This window comes from Neofelis nebulosa, chromosome 12 (genome assembly GCF_028018385.1).
Source record: "Neofelis nebulosa isolate mNeoNeb1 chromosome 12, mNeoNeb1.pri, whole genome shotgun sequence".
Classification (NCBI taxonomy): Eukaryota; Metazoa; Chordata; class Mammalia; order Carnivora; family Felidae; genus Neofelis; species Neofelis nebulosa.
Window position 1 is genome coordinate 13,997,606 of NC_080793.1, and position 18,028 is coordinate 14,015,633.

Here is an 18,028-nt window from a genome sequence, read left to right on the forward strand (position 1 = left end):
GGGATCTGGCCCGGCTGTGCAGACGGGAAAGCTAAGAGGTAAGGCTGAGCTGGGGCTTAGCATCTGGAAGCTGGCTCGGAGGGGGCGGGGGGGCCAGGGTCTGTGGTGGGGCGGGGGGGGGGGGGGGGTGGCAGGCTGACCCACCCGTGGGCGGGGATGGATGGTGGGCCTCCTGTGTTCACCGCCCAGCGCCCAAACCCCAGGGGCTTCTCCCAGGCCCTGCTGGAACCTCCCACTCAAATCTGTTCCACAGACATTTCCTGCAGTGTGGGGGGTGCAGAATTGACTCATCCATCCATTCAGTTAGTCATTAACTTTTTCCTGAGCATCTACTCCACGCCAGACACCGTGCCTGGAGCCGGGTTTCCAGCGGGGAACAAGGCGCAGGGTCTCACCTCACGGAGCTCACGGGTAAGCGGGGCATTGCGAAGCGGTGTGGGGGGAAGTGCCGCAGAAACATGGAATGGGGGTGCCTCACCTGCCTGTGGGAGGTAGTCAGGGCAGGCTTCCCGGAGGAATGGGCGTCTGAGGATGATAGGAATCGGTCAGGTGAAGGCGGGAACGAGGGAAACGTATGCCAGGTGGAGGGAGCAGCCTGTGCAGAAACCTTGAGCCGAGAGGGTTCGAGGCGTGTTTAGTGCCCCCGCATGAGTTCCGGGTGGTTGGACTTCAGCAGTGGCCGAAGGAGAGGTAGGGCAGACGGGGAGAGTCGGGAGAGGGTCAGTCAGGGCCTCACAAGGACGCTCTCAGGCCTGCCCCTGAAGATGGTCCGTGGGAGCGACACATCCCAGGCTGTCCTATAGAAAGGCCTCCCTGGCCCCTGTCACAGCAGGACCAGCTGGAACGCCGGGCACCCCACTCGGAGCAGCCACCAGAGCAGAGCTCTGTTCTGGGCATTTACCTGCATCGTCTCACACACCACTCCGTGATCCCTCTGGCAGAAACTCTGGCTGTCCTGTTTTACAGGACGGTGCAGCTTAGACGGGGCAAGTGACTTGTCTGAGGCTGTGGGTGGCCTCCAGGGCAGGCCTGGACCCCAGAGAGGTTACAGCCTTGGTGCTGGGGGGCCGGGGGAGTAATTCATTCGATCTGCGTTAGACCCAGAATACAGACCAAGGCCATAGGCTTGCGGGAGAAGTGTGCCATTTTGGCCCAATCAGGGAAGGCTGCCTGGGTGAGGAGGCATGTGAACTGGACAGAGGGGCTGAGCAGGGGAAGGTGAGGGCATCCCAGGCAGAGGGGGTGGAGGCAGGAAGGCAGCATGCAATGGGAATGACGAGTCTGGGAGAATGTTGGGGAGATGGGCTGGTGGGGGCTGGAGTGAGAACAGGTCATGACAGCCTCGGAGCGTCGGCTCCGTTCAGCTGGCATCGGGCAGCCTCAGAAGGCATTCTAGAGAGCGGCCTCCTTTCCAAGGAATGCTGGGTAGTCCCGCCAGCTGCCCCTTCCCAGTCTTCATAATGCTCTGCACTTAGAGCAGGAGAACGTTCTCATACACGAAAGAAAGGTAGGAAGGAAGGAAGGAAGGAAGGAAGGAAGGAAGGAAGGAAGGGAGGAAGGGAAGGCTTTCTGCCCCACAGCACTGTGAGAACGTGAGAAGATGTGCCTTGGTGACCAGCTTGTTGGAGACACGGCACTCGTGCTGAGGCAGAGGGGACATCAAGAGGAAGGAGCCGGGGGACAGGGAGACAAGCTGGGAGGCTGGCGGGAGGGGCCGGGCCAGGGGTGGCAGGGAGGAAGGTAACCCCCTGGGCCCCTCGCAGCCGCCTTGTGTCGCCCAGCTAGTGGCTGCTGACGTGGTCACAGCCCAGCCTCCGGGTCACCCTTTCCCCCTCCGTTCCAACCTTGGCTGCCAGCGATGATCCAGGCTTCCAACCTCCCGCTGCCTTAATTACAGGGAGGCCGGGCCCTCCCCAGGCAGTGGCAGGCACTTCCCTCCCTGGCACGTGCTTTCTCATGGGTCAGGATCAGAGTTGGGTTAGACGGGCGGCTCCCACCTTTCCAATCCATTTCTCCGTTTTGATGAATCAGATATGTTTTGGTGTAACCAGAGCTCTGAGCTCAGGGATTCCTTTACAACAAATGTGTCACGAGCACGGGGCTCCATGTCCTTCCCGTGGGGACACAACAATGCAAACAGATCATTCTCCTCCTGTTTGGACCCCATTTGCCTGCTTTGAGCCATTGCCCTCCTGATGGACACCTAGGTTGTCGCCGGTCATTCAGGATGTGACAGACAACACTGGGAGGAGTATCTAGAACATGCTCTGTGCACATCTGTCTCACGACCTCCCTAGGGTAAAACCCCAGATGTGAAATGTCCGGGTCAAAAAGTGCCAGCCTTTGGGCACTCCTAGAGTGGCGACAGAGGGCACTCGAACTCCATCTGGTTCTTTGACTCAGTCCGCCCACAGTTCTGGGGTGCCGATTGCGTGCCCGGCTCTATGTGGGGGCTGGGGTGGCCTCGTCCCTGCTCTTGCAGCCCGGGGGAGATACATACAATGTCAGAGAGGAGTGCTCATCAGAGAGTTAAGCAAGGCCACGTGACAGAGCAGGACAGAGCACTGCAAGGTGTGCAGCCAGGTGGTCGGGGAGACACCTCTGAGGGGGTGACCTCTGAGCAGGGACCTGACCAGCATGTTAGTGGGGGGAAAGCAACTAGCAGGGGGCAAAGCTACTGAAAAGACCCTGAGGTGGGCGTGATCGTGGCAAGCTGAAGGGGCAGAGCAACGGCCAGCGTGGCTGGGTCTGGGTGGACAGTCAGGGGAAGAGTCTGAGACAAGAGAAAGGCTACAGAGGCCACTTCATGGAGGGCCTTGTGGCCAGGGGAGTGTGGGAGCCACAGCAGGCTGAAGCGGGACAGTGACATGAAAGGCTGCTGCGAGCAAAGTGGCCCAAGGAGGGCCAGAGTGGATGCAGGGAGACAGAGGGGACGAAGAAGGACAGATGCACTCAGGATATGTGTAGGGCCCTGGGTGCTGCTGGACAATCAGACACAGAGGAAGGGACCAGAGACAGTCCAGGAGGACTCTGAGACTTACGGATTGTTCAGGAAGCCGGGGGGAGGCCCGGGAGGAGAGGGTTTGAGGATGGAGATGTGGAACTGTGTGGTGGGAAATTGACACAGACACATGGAGATGTCCCGGAGGCCCTGGGTGGAGCTGGGCGGGGCAGTGGGGCCAGTGGGTCTAGACCCGGGAGCTAGGGCTCCGGACACAGCCCAGTGCACCAGCCCCTTGCGAGGCCCGGCTCCAGCGGCAGCGGGAACCCCCTGGCTCCAGACGTGACCTGTCGCTCTGTGTAGCGAAAGGGAACTAAGCAGTCGCTGATGGCAGCTGGCCCCAAGTTCTGGCTCTGAGGAGGGACGTCACCAAGCAGGGGCCAGAGGAGGGGGAGCCTGACGCTGGGCACCTGGTGGTCAGCTTGTTCATTGCCTTCCCTGCTGGGGAGGGTGAGGCCAGCAGGCTGGCATGGGGATGATCCTATATCTGCCCCATTCACTCTCTCTGCCCCGGCTGGACTGAGCCGGGAGCCAGAAGCCTAAAAGAAGAATTGAAACCCAGGGATCTGAAAGCTGGAAGAGTGTATGTACAGGGAGCCATCTGGTCAGCAGAATGGGGAAAGCCTTTGCTGAGGAGGGGCCAGCCCAACTGGACGGTGAGGGATGAAGAGGAGTTCGCCAAAGCAGATGCATGGGGTAAGGGCAGGCAACACGACTGCAAGGCATATCCAACATTCTGGGCCAGGAGGGCTTTCAAGTTCTTTTCTGTCCTGCGTTCTGATTTTCTAGCTGAATCCTGCTGTTAAAGCCTAAATGGAGCCCGTGGGGAGCCCACAGCGTCCAGCTCCTCCTGGGTCTCTGAGCTGACCCAGAATAGCCCGTTTCTAGAACACAAACAGATGGAGGCCAGGGGTCCGTCCTGGAGCATCCTGGCTGGGTTTCTCGACTCCCTGACCACCTTCTCTAAGATATCATGCCCCGCCCCCTCCTCATCACTCTGTATGCACCCCTGCCCTCCCCCACACCTGAGTTTTCTTCCTGGCCCTTAGCATACCGTGTGACATTATATTATATATTTATTTGTGTATTGTCTTCTGCCCTGGCTTCCGGGCAACCTCCATGCCGTACCCCCAGCACCTGGAACAGTGCCCAGTGCAGTGGACCCCCAATAACTACACGCGGAATGAAATATTTGTGGAAGAACTAAGCATTAGCTATAATTGTTATTTTTCACCACTGCCTCCTGTCTTGATTTAGGAGCGAACGATCAGGGAGCTCTCACCGAGGACCAGAGCCTGTGTCTCCCAACATGTGTATCTCCCAGTATCTTAATGCTTATCTGGTTGGACTGGTCCTCCCTTCTCCTTAAAAGGCTGGGCACCAGGAGGGAAAACAGACGGTTTTCTACTGGGGGGGGGGGGGGGGGAGGGGCACGTACTGTGAGCCTGGCATTCTCTATGCATCTCCCTCATCAACTTCCCAAGAAAGGTTTTCTGAGTCCCATTTCACAGATGGGAACACTGAGAGGCGACGCCACGTCTCAGAGCAGTGGCAGAACTGAGGCTTGAGGGCGTGTCCGCCCAGTAGGAAGGCCCCAACGGCCCCCCTGTAGCACCCAAGTGGTGCCTCCTGGGGTGTGACTGGGTGGGGGTGGCAGGGAGGCTCGGAGATGGGGCAGGGCCAGCCGTTGGTGGCTCCACGTTACGTCCAAGCAACCGCCCTGGACCATCTCCTGTGCTTAAGGAAAGGGGTGGTTCTGCTTTTGTGGCTCATTTAAAGGCCCCAAAACTGAGGGCTGGCATCTTTTCACAAGTCATGAGGCAGCCAGCAGGGAGGAGGGCACATTACAAGCTGGCCCTGTCATCAGCTCCACAGGGCGAGGAGGGGCTGGTCTCTTCCTGATGACGGCAGCTCCCTGTGTCCCCGGGGCCCTTGTGAGTTTCCGTGTGCTCTTAGAGAACCCTGAGCACGTCCTGGGGGGAGCCCAAAATGTTCACCAAGCTCACACAGCCAAGAAGTGGCAGCAGCAAGGCCCCAAATCTGGAGCCGGATTAGAAACCTGAGTCCTTTGTGGCCCTGTTGGGAAGGTTAAGCAACTTGCCCCTGGTGGTCACAGCAGGCTCTGAGGCCGGACTCTCGACCACAGTGTGCTGTGGGTTTTTCATGCTGCACAAATGTGAGGCTGAATTATCATTAAAGAACCTCAAACCTTTCCCGGAAGAAGGCAAGCTCTAAACACATGCCCGGAGTTGGGGGTTTCCAGGGCGGAGAGCACGGGGGACGGTGGCCAGAGTCCCCGAAGCTCCGTGAAGTCATCCCCACGAACTGTGGGGCTCCATGGAGAACTGTGGGGCTCCCGGCTGCTGGGTCCCAGGGCCCTGCCTCAGGCCTCAGGTTCCGTCTGGGAAGCCCTGGAGATGCTGGCACACACGGCCGGCGGGCAGCAGGGTGAGACACAGGTGGGCAGGAAGTGAGGGGGTTCTTCAGCGGCCGGCAAGGATAGTGCTCTCTTCTCCCCAAACCCCCAGATCATGCCTGGCACCGAAGCGCCTGGTCATTGCCCTGAGAAAACCCCAGGCCCCCAAGAGCCCCAGGTCAGAGGCTCATCCAGTACAGTGTCCCAAGAGGACAGGAGTCTCCTCCATAATATTCTTGATCCAACCTCGGCTTGCTTACCTCCCAGCATGGGGAACTCACTCTCCACCAGGCTGACTCCAACGGACTCCAAAGTGAGGTCCCCACTCAGCAGAATCATGCTGTGTCCTCCTGGTCCTACTTTGCCCTCCATGGTCACGTGCAGTGATTCTGCCCTGGGGGAAGCCCCTAGGATCATCAGAACCCCCACACACACCCGCCATGAGCTCAGCTCTCTGCACTCCACCTGACCCTCACCCCCCACTCCCAACCCCATGCTTCCTGGCTAGTTTTCAGGTTTTGTGGTGAGTCAGGGAAAAAAACCCCAAGAAGCCTAGAAGCATTTTACCCACACAGCAATGACAGCAGTCCGTGCAATTCAGCAAACTTTAACCAGAGACTATGTCAAGCTCTGGAGACCCAGGAATGAATCAGTCCCTGTCCGTGAGGATCCCCTAGGGGTGGGAGGGTAGAGAGACCTACCTGGGCATCAGCCAGGAGGGGGGATCAGCAGATCCTCGTCACAGGCGGGTTTGAAACGATCTTTCAGGATGGCTAGTTTTCCAGCGGGAAGACACGGGGAGGTGGCAGAGAGAGAGAACGTACAGGGCACATGGATCCAAGAACAAAAGCCAAGTAGTGGGGCCACACAGCTGACTGATTTGCTTGGGACGGAAGATATCAGGCATCAGCAAACCTTCTCTGCAAAGGGCCAGAGAGTAAATATTTGGGGTTTTGCAGGCCAGACAGTCTCTGTTGTATTTTCTCAGTTCCACTGCCAGAGCTCAGAAGCAGCCATACATGACATATAAATGAGTAAGTGTGGCTGTGTTCCAACAAAACTTCGTTGACAATGAAATGTGGATGTCACATAATTTTCTTGTGTCATAAAATATTATTCTTCTTTTGATTATTCCCCAGCCACTTAAAAATGTGAAAAGCATCCTTAGCCCACAGGCTATACAAAAACAAGTGACGGGCCGAGTACTTTGCTGACCCCGTGCTATACGTGTTTGGGAATGCTGGGAGACTGTGCTCAAAAGTTGGGTGGAGGTGAGCCTTGAATGCCAGGGTGAGGCTTTTGAATTGGTTTGGTCAGAGCTTGGTTACGGATCCCACACCCACCGCCCTGGGTGAACTCGCCACTAACCCACCCACCCACCTTCCCGCGCAACCCGACTGCCATCGAGCCATCAGAAGCCAGAAAAATGTATGTTCGGATCAAGTGCTGAAATGTACAACAGACAATCGTTAACAGAAAAGTTGATAAAGTATAGAGACTAACCAGGAAATTTCCCTTCCAATTCCACTGTGTGCCCAGTGGTTAGGAGGTGGGTGAGTGTGAGCCCAGCCTCTTTCCTATGCACTCATACACATGGACACACACACACACACACACACGGAGCGTGTGTTTACCCATATCACACACAGCTCGTTTTATATGATTGTTCCTTGTCACTTAGCAACTCAACTCCACATGTTCCTTTCTCAGCACATGGATGCATCCTCTTTGACTCTTGTCCTGGCCACCGAGCACGGTGTGGTGGGCCATGCTCCACTGAGGGGCGAGCAGGCTGGTCCGCCGTTACCCTCTCGGCACCCATACCCATCTCTGCACACCAGTGCTAGCGTCCCTGTTGCAGAGATTCTCAGCAGCAGAAGCGCTGGCTCAAAAGGCGCGAGTACTCACAATGTGCATCGGTATGGCATCCTGGAGCACTTTCTCCTTGCTGCTGGGAATAAGCATTGCAAATCCTCTGGAGCCTGGGGAGTCCGTGAGGGGCCAGTCAGGATCTGCAACCTCAGAATCTCAAGTGCTCCTAAAGGACTCCGGGCTCCAGGTGGACAGACCTGCCTCCTCTTGCAGAGTCGGGCCCGAGACAACACCTGCCTGTCAGCACCTTGATCCATCCCCCCGTCTACCTATCCACATATCCACCGACCCACCCACCTACCTGTCCCTCTATTCTTCCATCCTACCATCCACCCACCCACCCATCCCTCTACTCATCTACCTATCCATCCATCCATCATCCCTCTCTCCCTCCATCCATCCATCCATCCACTCATCCCCCTATCCATTCACCTACTCGTCCATGCATCCCTCCCTCCCTCCCTCCACCTACCCATCCACCCACTTGTCCATCTATCCCTTCACCCTCCCATCCACCCACCACCCACCCACCCCTCTACCCATCTATCTACTCATCCATCCGTCCCTCTCTTCCTCCATCCATCCATCCATCCATCCACTCATCCCCCTATCCATTCACCTACTCGTCCATGCATCCCTCCCTCCCTCCCTCCACCTACCCATCCACCCACTTGTCCATCTATCCCTTCACCCTCCCATCCACCCACCCTCCCACCCCTCTACCCATCTACCTAACCATCCATCCATCCATCCATCCCTCTCTCCCTCCCTCCACCCACCCATCCACCCACTTGTCCATCTATCCCTTCACCCTCCCATCCACCCACCCTCCCACCCCTCTACCCATCTACCTAACCATCCATCCATCCATCCATCCCTCTCTCCCTCCCTCCACCCACCCACCCCTCTACCCATCTATCTACTCATCCATCCATCTATCCCTCTCTCCCTCCCTCCATCCATCCACTCATCCACCTATCCATTCACCTACTCGTCTATCCATCCATCCATCCATCCATCCATCCATCCATCCATCCATCCCTCCTTCCACCTACCCCTCCACCTACCCATCTACCCACTTGTCCATCTATCCCTTCACCCTCCATCCACTCATCTACCCATCCTTCTACCCATCTACCTACTCATCCATCCATCCATCCCTCTCTCCCTCCTTCCATCCACCCACCCATCCACCTCCCCATTCACCTATGCATCCCTCCTTCCCGCCCTCCCTCCTTCTCTCCCTCCCTCTATCCATCCATCCATCCATCCACACATCCACTCATTCAGTGTTTGTTGAACACTAATGGTGGCTTGAGTACTCCGGTGGTGGTGGTGAATGCAACCATATCCCTGCCTTTTTAGTCTTCACCATCTAGAGAAGGAGAGTGTCTGTGTGCCAGATACTGAGACTATAGCAAGGAACACAAGAGAAACATATCCCTGTCCCCCGGATTTACATTCTAGTGGAGGAGACATAATGAACACCTATGATATGCTGGGTGGTGATAAGGCAGAGGGAAGGGGCTAGGAATTCCTGGGAGTCAGTCTGCCCACTGAGCAGAGATCTGACAGCAGTGAAGGAGGAGCTGTGCAGATATGGCAGCAGGGAGTATCAAAGGCAGAGAGAACAGCCAGTGTGAAGGCCCAGAGGTGGGGATGTTCAGGGAACAGCACTGAGGTGGGGGAAGAGCAGGTTATCTCCCGAAGTTCTTGGCAAGGAAGGGTTTGGCTGTGACTCTGAGTGACAAAGGGGCCTGTAGGAGTTCCGGGAGGGGAGGGGGGGTGACCTGACTTACAGGTTGGCATCTGGGTTGGGAATAGATCATAAGGGGCCGGAGCTGAGGTGGGGAGATGGGTCAGGAGGCCACTGAACTTGACCCAACAAGAGATACTGGACCAGATGGTGGGGCGGAGATGGTGAGAGTGGGGGACTCAGGTATGTCTGGAAGGCAGCTGTGAGCCTTCTTCGTGGACCGGATGTGGGGTGGTAAGAAGAGGGAAGTGTGACGGCAAGGTTTAGGGCTTCCCAGATGGAGGAACGGGGCTATAGAAGAGGAGTGGGCTGCAGGAAGGGAGTCTGAATGGGGAGCTGGACCGAACTCGCTAAGCTGGAGGCGAGGAGTGCAGAGGTGAGGAGCAGGTCAGAGGGTGGAGACGGACGCTCGGGAGCTGTGGGATTTAAAGCCCGGTGCCTGGATGCCAGCATCGAGGGAGAGAGGAGGTGGAGAACAGAGGGGGGCCGGGCACCCAGTCGTGGGCGTGCCAACAGCGGCAGGCAAGGAGGTGAGGAAGAGTTTGTCAGGAGAACTGAGAAGGGGCAGCCAGGGAGCAGGACGAGGGCCCACAGAGTGGGGACCCGGGAGCCAAGGGAAGAAGAGATTTCCGCAAGGAGGACCAGCTTTTTCAGGTTGCGCTGAACAGCCAAGTGAGACGGGGACACGACACTGACCACCAGGTTTGGCGACACAGTGCAGCCCCGGGCAGAGACAGGAAAGCCCAGGTAACCGTGGGAGCCCTAAGGAAGGGAACTGGATCTGGGAGGGCTTCCTGGAGGAAGGGGTGCCTCGGCAGGAACTTGAGGGACACAGACACGTTTGCCAGGGAGAAAGCGGATGTCCAGCCTGAGGAGTCAGCACAAGGTCAAGGGGAGAGAGTAGTCAGCTTATTTGGGGAACTAAAGTAAGAAAGTCTGGCTGTAACGCGAGTGTGGGAGGGGTGAGGGCCAGATGGGGAGGGAGTGCTGTCCTCGCAGGACCCTGGAGAGATCAGCAAAGCAGCTGGTGGGGTCCTTGATTAGAGACCAGGCTTTCGGGATGGGTGAGTGGTGGGGACGCGGCTGGGGGAGTGAGGAAGCAGCAGGAGAAGCGATCTGGAGAAGGATGATGAATTCAGATGAGTTTAGGGCGCTGAGGGCGGTCAGGGGGGATTCCGACATCAGTGTGGCACGTGGGCCGGACCTCGGGGTCTGGGAGGGACCGCATGTGCAGGGGGGATGCTGGGAGAGCTGGGTGGAGCTGAGCCACTCACCCACCTCCTTCTCTGATGCAGCTCGAGGCCAGCCTGTGGCCAGCTACCCGCTGCGGGCTGGGGAGGGGCGCTGGCAGCCTCCGGCCATTGCGGTCTGTCTTGCCAGGCAGCAGGAGCCCAAAGCCCAGTGGTTCCCCTAAATGGGCTGTTGTCACCGTGCCCGTCCCTCCCATCTCCGTCCCATCCACAGCCCACAGAGTGCCTTTGCCACACTCTCAGGCACCTCCAAAGGAAGGGGCGCCCACCATTCCATGTGTGCTCACGAACATTCAAGGAGCAGTGATTCATGGAGCACCTCGCAGATGCCGTCCTGACCTTGGGAGAGCAATGATGACTGAGGTAGACAGCCTTCTGCCCTCAAGGGGCTCACCATCCACTAGGGGAGGCAAACAATAGATGTATATAATTAGAGTCAAGTGTAGTGTTTGGAGAGAGAAGCCTGGGGGGCCATTTGGGATCTGAGGGGCTTCTAGGAGGGGGTCCAGAGGATGATGAGTCAGAGTTAGACAAGACAAAATGGGGGTGGAAAAGTATTTGAGTGAAGGGGAACAGCACGCTGAAGGCTCAGAGGTGAGAGAGCATGCCAGGGGGGAGGGAATGAAAAGATTGAGGGTAGTGGAGCATGGGGCACCTCCAGGTGGTGGGGGTTTGAGGGATATGGTGGTGGTAAAGAACCTCAGGAGTCAGGCTTAGGAGCTGGGACTTTCTCCTGAGGGCAATGGGGAGCCATGGAGTGTCTTAAGCAGGCGGTGACATGCTCAGATTTACACGTGGGAGAATTCAGAGACAGAGATCTGAGACACCCAATCTGAGCTCAGAGAGACCCAGGGTCGTCTCATCCAAGGCAAGATCCCCTCCACCCTCTCCTAGCTCCCTTGACAGGGGAGATGGGTCAGTATGGCTTGCACACCTCCAGGGGCCTAGAACTCACTACCTCTGGAGATAGGCCCCAACGACGATTTAACAAGCCCTGTGAGGGCCCCACAGGCGTGCTCTGGGAACCCAGTCTTGTCACTGGGATACGCGAGGGCATTTAACACGCGCGGCGAGGTGGCTTGGGCGGCACCGCGGCGTGGATAATGGCCTGGCAGCTGGCGCTGGAATGCTCCTGAGCCACCTACGGGGGCGAGTGACTTGTTGCGTGCGCTCCGGATGCCACCTGGTAAGGCTGTCGGCGGGATGCTGAAGAAATAAATCTGTTCATGAAGATGCGCCGCCCCCTCCCCACCGCGGCATCACCCCACCCCCTCCCATCACCACCCCCGCCCCTGCCGGGAGCCGCTGAGCCTGCCCCGCAGCGCCACCGTGTGGGTGAGGCGGGTCACGACAGAAGGCCGGTCACTCAACTCCAGGTACTAACCGCCGGGCCAGGGACGGAAACCAGCATTGTAACTGGCCTTTCCAGGCTGCAAGGCACGGCGGGTCCTAGTCTCATAACATTTTTTAAACTTATCTTTCAGAACGGAAATATATTTTCAGACTGTTTGTAATTATTTAAGTAATATATGCTTAGTGAAAAAAAATATGTGCAAATTCCATAGATTGTATATAAGGCAGCGTTCAAGCCCCTGCCCCTACAGACCCTCGCTGATTGCATTTTGGCCAACAAGCTTCGAGATTTTCCTCTACAGGAAAAATACACGTATAGATTTCTGTTCATCCTACCTGCTTCCTGTTTCCTTTCTGTTTTCTATGTATACATGTACAAATGAGATCGTATCATACGTGCCTCGTGTTCTGACAGTTGCTTTGTTTTTCAAATTTATTTGTATTAACCGTAGAGGCAAAAAAAATATTTACCTAATATATGTAAAGCACGTGAATCAGGTTGAAGTGAACACTATGTGTCCCCACCCAATTTAAGAACATTTTTATGACCTCTGGATTTTCCTGTGTATGTTACTTTATTTTTCAGTTAAAAACAGATTTTTCTCTCCTTTCTCACCTAACTCTGGATGGATTTGGTGTGGTTTTTTTTTATTAATACGTGTTATCTCTTTATTAGCTTTCCATTCTCTTAGTGCTTACCCTAGAGAGGACAATACGTATCTTTGACTTATTAAAGTCTAGTACAAATTAGTACTCTTACCACTTGCGGGAAAATGCAGGAAACTTAGGCCACTTAAAACTCCATTTACCCCCTCCTGACTTATATGCTACCGTCATCTGGTGCCATCTGGTATTTTAATTCTTTATATATTCAAACTCCACAAGAGGATATTATTATTGTTTTATACAGACAATATTTGTTTAGATTAACCACATATTTTCTCTCTCCTTTGGCCTTCATTTCTTCCTGCATCTCCAAGTTTTCATCTGGGATCCATTTTCTCCCGCCTGAAAACCATCTTTTCCTAATTCCTTTTAGGAATTAGGGGGTGAGCTGGCGACGAATTATTACAGTTTTTATTTGCCTGGACTACCTCTGTCTCACTTTCATTTTCAAAGGGTATTTTTTTTTGCTGAGTATATAGTTTCAGGTTGGCAAGACAGAGCAAGAAAAAGGGAAAAGTAACAAACAGAAAACAAACCGGAAGATGGGAAACCAAAAGCCAAATATGTCAGCAATTATATTAAATGTAAGCAGATTAAATAGTTCAGTTGAAAGATGAGCATGAACACATTGGATAAAAAGTGAATAAAATTCAATCATATGATGCTTATAAAATAGACATGTCCAATATAAGAATATAGAAATGAAGAGTGTAGAAGGATGGAAAGTTATAACATAAAATACCAAAAGTAAACTGGTGTAGTTACCTTAATATCAGCAAAAGTAGAGTTTACAGTGAAAAAAAGCAATGCTAAAGATTAAAAGAGCTATTCACAATGGGCAAAAAAAGGTCTAATTTATCAAGCAGATACAAAAATTCTAAACTTGTATGCAACTAATAAGGTAGCCTCAAAATATATAAAGCAAAATTCAAGAAAACTGAAAGGAGAAGCGGACAAATCCACAACCCCTGTTTCAGTATTTGATAGCACAGGCAGATAAAAAATTAGCAAAAACTTCAAATACCTACAGGAACATTATGGGGTGATACTTCATTCCTTTTACTGCATCCTATCAGGTGGCTCAGGATTCTTGTTTGTCTCATTTCTGATAGCTTGATTAAGATGGTGTCTGCTAGGGGGCACCTGGGTGGCTCAGTCGGCTGAGGGTCCGACTTTGGCTCAGGTCATGATCTCATAGTTTGTGAGTTCAAGCCCCACATCAGGCTCTGTGCTGACAGCTTGGAGCCTGGAGCCTGCTTCGGATTCTGTGTCTTTCTCTCTCTCTCTGCCCATCCCTCACTAGTACTCTGTCTCTCTCTCTCTCTCTCTCAAAAATAAATAAAAGCATTACAAATTTTTTTTTTTAAAAAGATGGTGTCTGTTAGGCTTCCCCACTATAAACTTACTCTTTTCCCATTTTTATTCATGGGCATTTTGTGGGGGAGTTACCTTGAAACTCTTTATCAAACTTCCATTTATTTATTGCTATCAGTGGAGACTCATGGATTCCTGGTTTATTCAGCAGGTTCTATCAATATGACCAATATCGGCTTATTACTGTCAATATTTTGATGCTCAGATATTTTCAGATGTGGCCAGGGGGTGCTCCTTTTGGTCCATTCCCTCATTCTTTGCGCACTTGTTTATTTTTGGGTACAGTATGATGTTTCAGTTTCATTTTGTATTTTCTCTGCCCTGAAATCAGTCATTTTCCTAAGGAATCTTGATTCTTTTTAGTGGGATATTTAAAAACCCACTAAGTGTACCCACCACTTTTGGAGTGTCACTGTTCTGAGGTCCTCTGAGTGGACACAGTTGGGAGAATATGTGTGTTTATACATGTGTATACACACATCCCTACACACACACACACATTCACCTGTATATCTATTCAACATCTATGTATAGATATGGACAACCAAGAGGTCTAATTTCTATCCAACAGCTCAAGGCTCACTCCAATTTTCTCCCTTTCTGTATTTGAAATTCCTTTTTCCTATGGTGAGAAATCTGGCTTCCATTATTTTGTAATATCTTCATTTCTTTCTGTGTATCCGGTCAATCCCTATCTATTAGCTTTCTGTGTTGTTGCTGTGTAACAAATTATCCCAAAACTTTGTGACTTAAAACAACAAAAGCCACTTAGAATTCCACTGTTCCTGTGGGCCAGGAATTTGGGAGCAGCTTAGCTGGGGATTCTGGCTTGGGGGTCTCACCTGACTATGCAATCAGGTCTCAGCCAGGCTGTAGTCTGGGGCTGGAGGATTTGCTTCTGTGATGGCTCACTCACTCAACAACCCTTCTTTCAGTAATTGACAGAATAAGATTTTTAAAAATTAGTGAAAGCTTCAAGTTTGTGCAGGCTGCTGGCAGGAGGGCTCAGTTTAGTATCATGCAGGCTTCTCCACAGAGCTGCTCGAGTATGGAGCTGGCTTCCCCAGAGTGAGTGACCCAAGAGAGAGCAAGGGGGACACAAGCATTTACTCCAGAGCAATGGGCTTTTATTGATTATTTTTTAATGTTTACTTTTGAGGGAGAAAGAGCACGAGTGGGGAAGGAGCAGAGACAGAGGGGGACAGAGGATCCGAAGTGGGGTCTGCACTGACCGTGGCGAGCTTGATGTGGGGCTCAAACTCACAAACGGTAAGATCATGACCTAAGCCGAAGGTGGACGCTCAACCTACTGAGCCACCCAGGTGCCCCAGCAATGGGGTTTTAGGTCCCTCCCAGGCCTGGGTTCTCGGATCTCCTCCCTCAGGACTCCCAGCCTTCTCCGTCTTCCCCAGCGGAGCCAGAAGTGGGGAGGGCCCACATGCCCGTGATACTCAAAGGGCCTTGATGTTCATTTACTTTTTATTCCAAGTCAGTCTTCCCACTAAATTGTGAGCTCGTGGGCCTGGGTCTGCATCCCTGGGGTCTGGCAGGGGGCCAAGCATGGAGTGGATGCTCAGTAGGTATGAGTGGGTGGGAAGGATGAGCGAATGCCTTGGGGTGGAGGCCAGGCAAGGGGTGTCCAAGACCTTGACCTTGGTAGGCTGCACCCTTCCTCTCCACCCCCACCCAGGTGGAAAGAATTCAAACCTCAGTAAATGCCTGCCTCTCTCTCAGCTTCAGCCGCCTTTAAAGGGGTAACCAGAACTGCTTTCCAAAGCTGTTGTGAAGGGCAGCAGGCAGGGGCTGGAGCAGAAAAGGGTGGGGTAAGAGTGGGCTCTGTGTGTGAGCAGACACTCATTGGGGTCAAGTTCTCCAGGGCCTAAAGACCCAGAGCCAGGGTGGGGGCTGGGGGGCGGAGCAGACTCCCTCTCCCTCTCCAGCTGAGGGAGCCTTGGCCATGGAGTTAAAAGAGCCCTTGGAAGCATCCTTGCAGAGTCTTTGGGGAGGAAAGCAGAGAGTTGCCATGGAAACCATCCCACAACAACCCACTCCACTTGGAGCTCATGAAGGTTCCCTGAATAAGAATTCTCATCTCAGGGTGCCTGGCGGACTGTCAACTCTTGATCTTGGGGTCCAGGCCCCGTGTTGAGTGTAGACCTTACTTTAAAAAAAATAATTCTCATCTTTTTTAGGTTGCTGCCTTTTACACACATCTGCACCTTACGGTGTGTGCACTGGCTGGCGTGTTTGTGTGTTTGTGTGTTTGCTTTGTGTGTCTGTGTGCGGCCCCTCACTGTACACGCTACCTCAGTAAGCCTGGCTTTCTCTTCTCCGGGCCTTTGCACATGCCACTTCTTCTGTCTGGAACACCCTTTCCCTTCCCCACCATCCCCTTTGCCTGGAGTTCTCTTGCCCCTTCACTGTCCGCCCCCACCCATGTCTGGCCAGGAGCCCTTCTGGTGTTCCCACAACCCCCACCCTGGGCTTTTTTCTCCCCCAGCACTGGTCACGTGGAGCTGTAATCTGTGGTTTTTGTGTCCATCCATGAGTTCCTCAAGTGCAGGACTGGGCCCAGAAAGTGCTTGCTGAAGGAAGGAAGGAAGGAAGGAAGGAAGGAAAAAAAGAAGGAAGGAAAGAAGGAAGGAAGGAAGGAAGGAAGGAAGGAAGGAAGGAAAGAAGGAAGGAAGGAAGGAGTGAATGAACACATAAACAGCCACTCCCGCAGAAGGGCTTGGAACACTGGCAAATCTTACCTGCTCAACTCAAATGAACAGTCAGGATTGCTGGCTGGCTCAGCTGGAAGAAGAGCTTGCAACTCTGGGTCTTGGGGTTGTGAGTTCAAGCCCCACGCTGGGTGTAGAGATTACTTAAAAATAAAATCTTAAGAAAAAAAAAAGAAGAACTTTCATCAGAGTTGACAGGTCTTAGAGATAAATTCAAGAGCCAGCAGCCTGGGCACACCCTCAAGCTTGTTAGAAATGCAGCTTCCCGGGCCCACCCCAGATCCAGTGATTCAGAATCTGCCTTTTAAAGATTCCCAGATGACTCACACACACATTAAAAGTTGATAGGTGAGCTCTTGTGAATCCCACCTCCAATTTTATAGACTAGGAAAATGGGAGGTTACCGATGTAACCGAGAGAAACTGAGACCTACAGAGGGGAGGGGCCTTGCAAGGCAGTGGCAGCGATGGGACTTCAAGCTAGGTGGCCTTGTCCCAGGTGTCAGGCTCCTGTCCCCCCCACCCCCCACTTCAGCCCGTCCATCTTGAAAACATCACCTTTCTGGCTGGGTGGGCCTCAGATTCTAGACCCTTCCCTTTTGGCCTCTTGAGGTGTTTGCAAGGAGCTCGTGCTCCCCCTAGTGGTAGCTGGCCAGAGCGGCCAAGGAGGCTTGGCTCCGGGTTCAACTCTAAGGAATGGAGACAGAGGTTATGAGGGTATATTATGTGCCAGGCTCTGTGCTAAGTGTTCTTTTTTTTTTTTTTATAAGATAAAATTTTTTTCACTTAAAACTTGTTTTAAATTTACCATTTTAACCATTTGCAAGCGTACAATTCAGGGGCATTAAGTATATTCACAACGTTGTGCAATCATCACCACGATGCACTTCCAGAATTTTTCATCATCTCAAACAGAAACTCTTCTCACGCAGTGTAAGTCTCCATTTCTCTCTCCCCCTCCACCCCTGATAAACTCTATTCTACTCTCTGTCTCAATGAGTTTGCCGATTCTAGGGACCTCATAGACGTGGAATCATACACTATTTGTCCTTTTGTGTCGGGCTTATTTCACTTGGCGTGATGACTCCAAGGTTCATCCAGGTTGTCACACGTCAAAATTTTATTCCATTTTAATGAAGGCTGAACAGTACCCCCTTGTATAGATACAGCACATTTTGTCTATACGTTCATCTGCTGGGGGACCCTTGGGTTATTTCCGATTATTGTGAATAATGCTACTGTGAACTTTGCGATTCTTTGGGGTGCCCCCCTACGAGTGGAATTGCTGAGTCATGTGGAAATTCTGTTTACCTTTTTGAGGAACTACCAGACTGTTTTCCACACCTGCTTGTGCTGAGTATTCTTAGCGCCTTATCTCACGAAGCTCTGGCAGCACAACCAGGGAGGCTGGCCCTGCCACTGGCCCTTGGTCACAGGGGAGGACACTGAGATCCAGACAGATGAAGCAAAGTGTCCCATGTCCCTCAGCTAATAAGTGCAGAGCCACAATTAAAGCCCAGACTGGATGGAGCACGACGTTTCATGAGGTGGTTCGTGGGGAAGCTGTCACACAGAACATCACTCAACTTCACTCTGTCTTCTTCCCCTGGGACCCCTC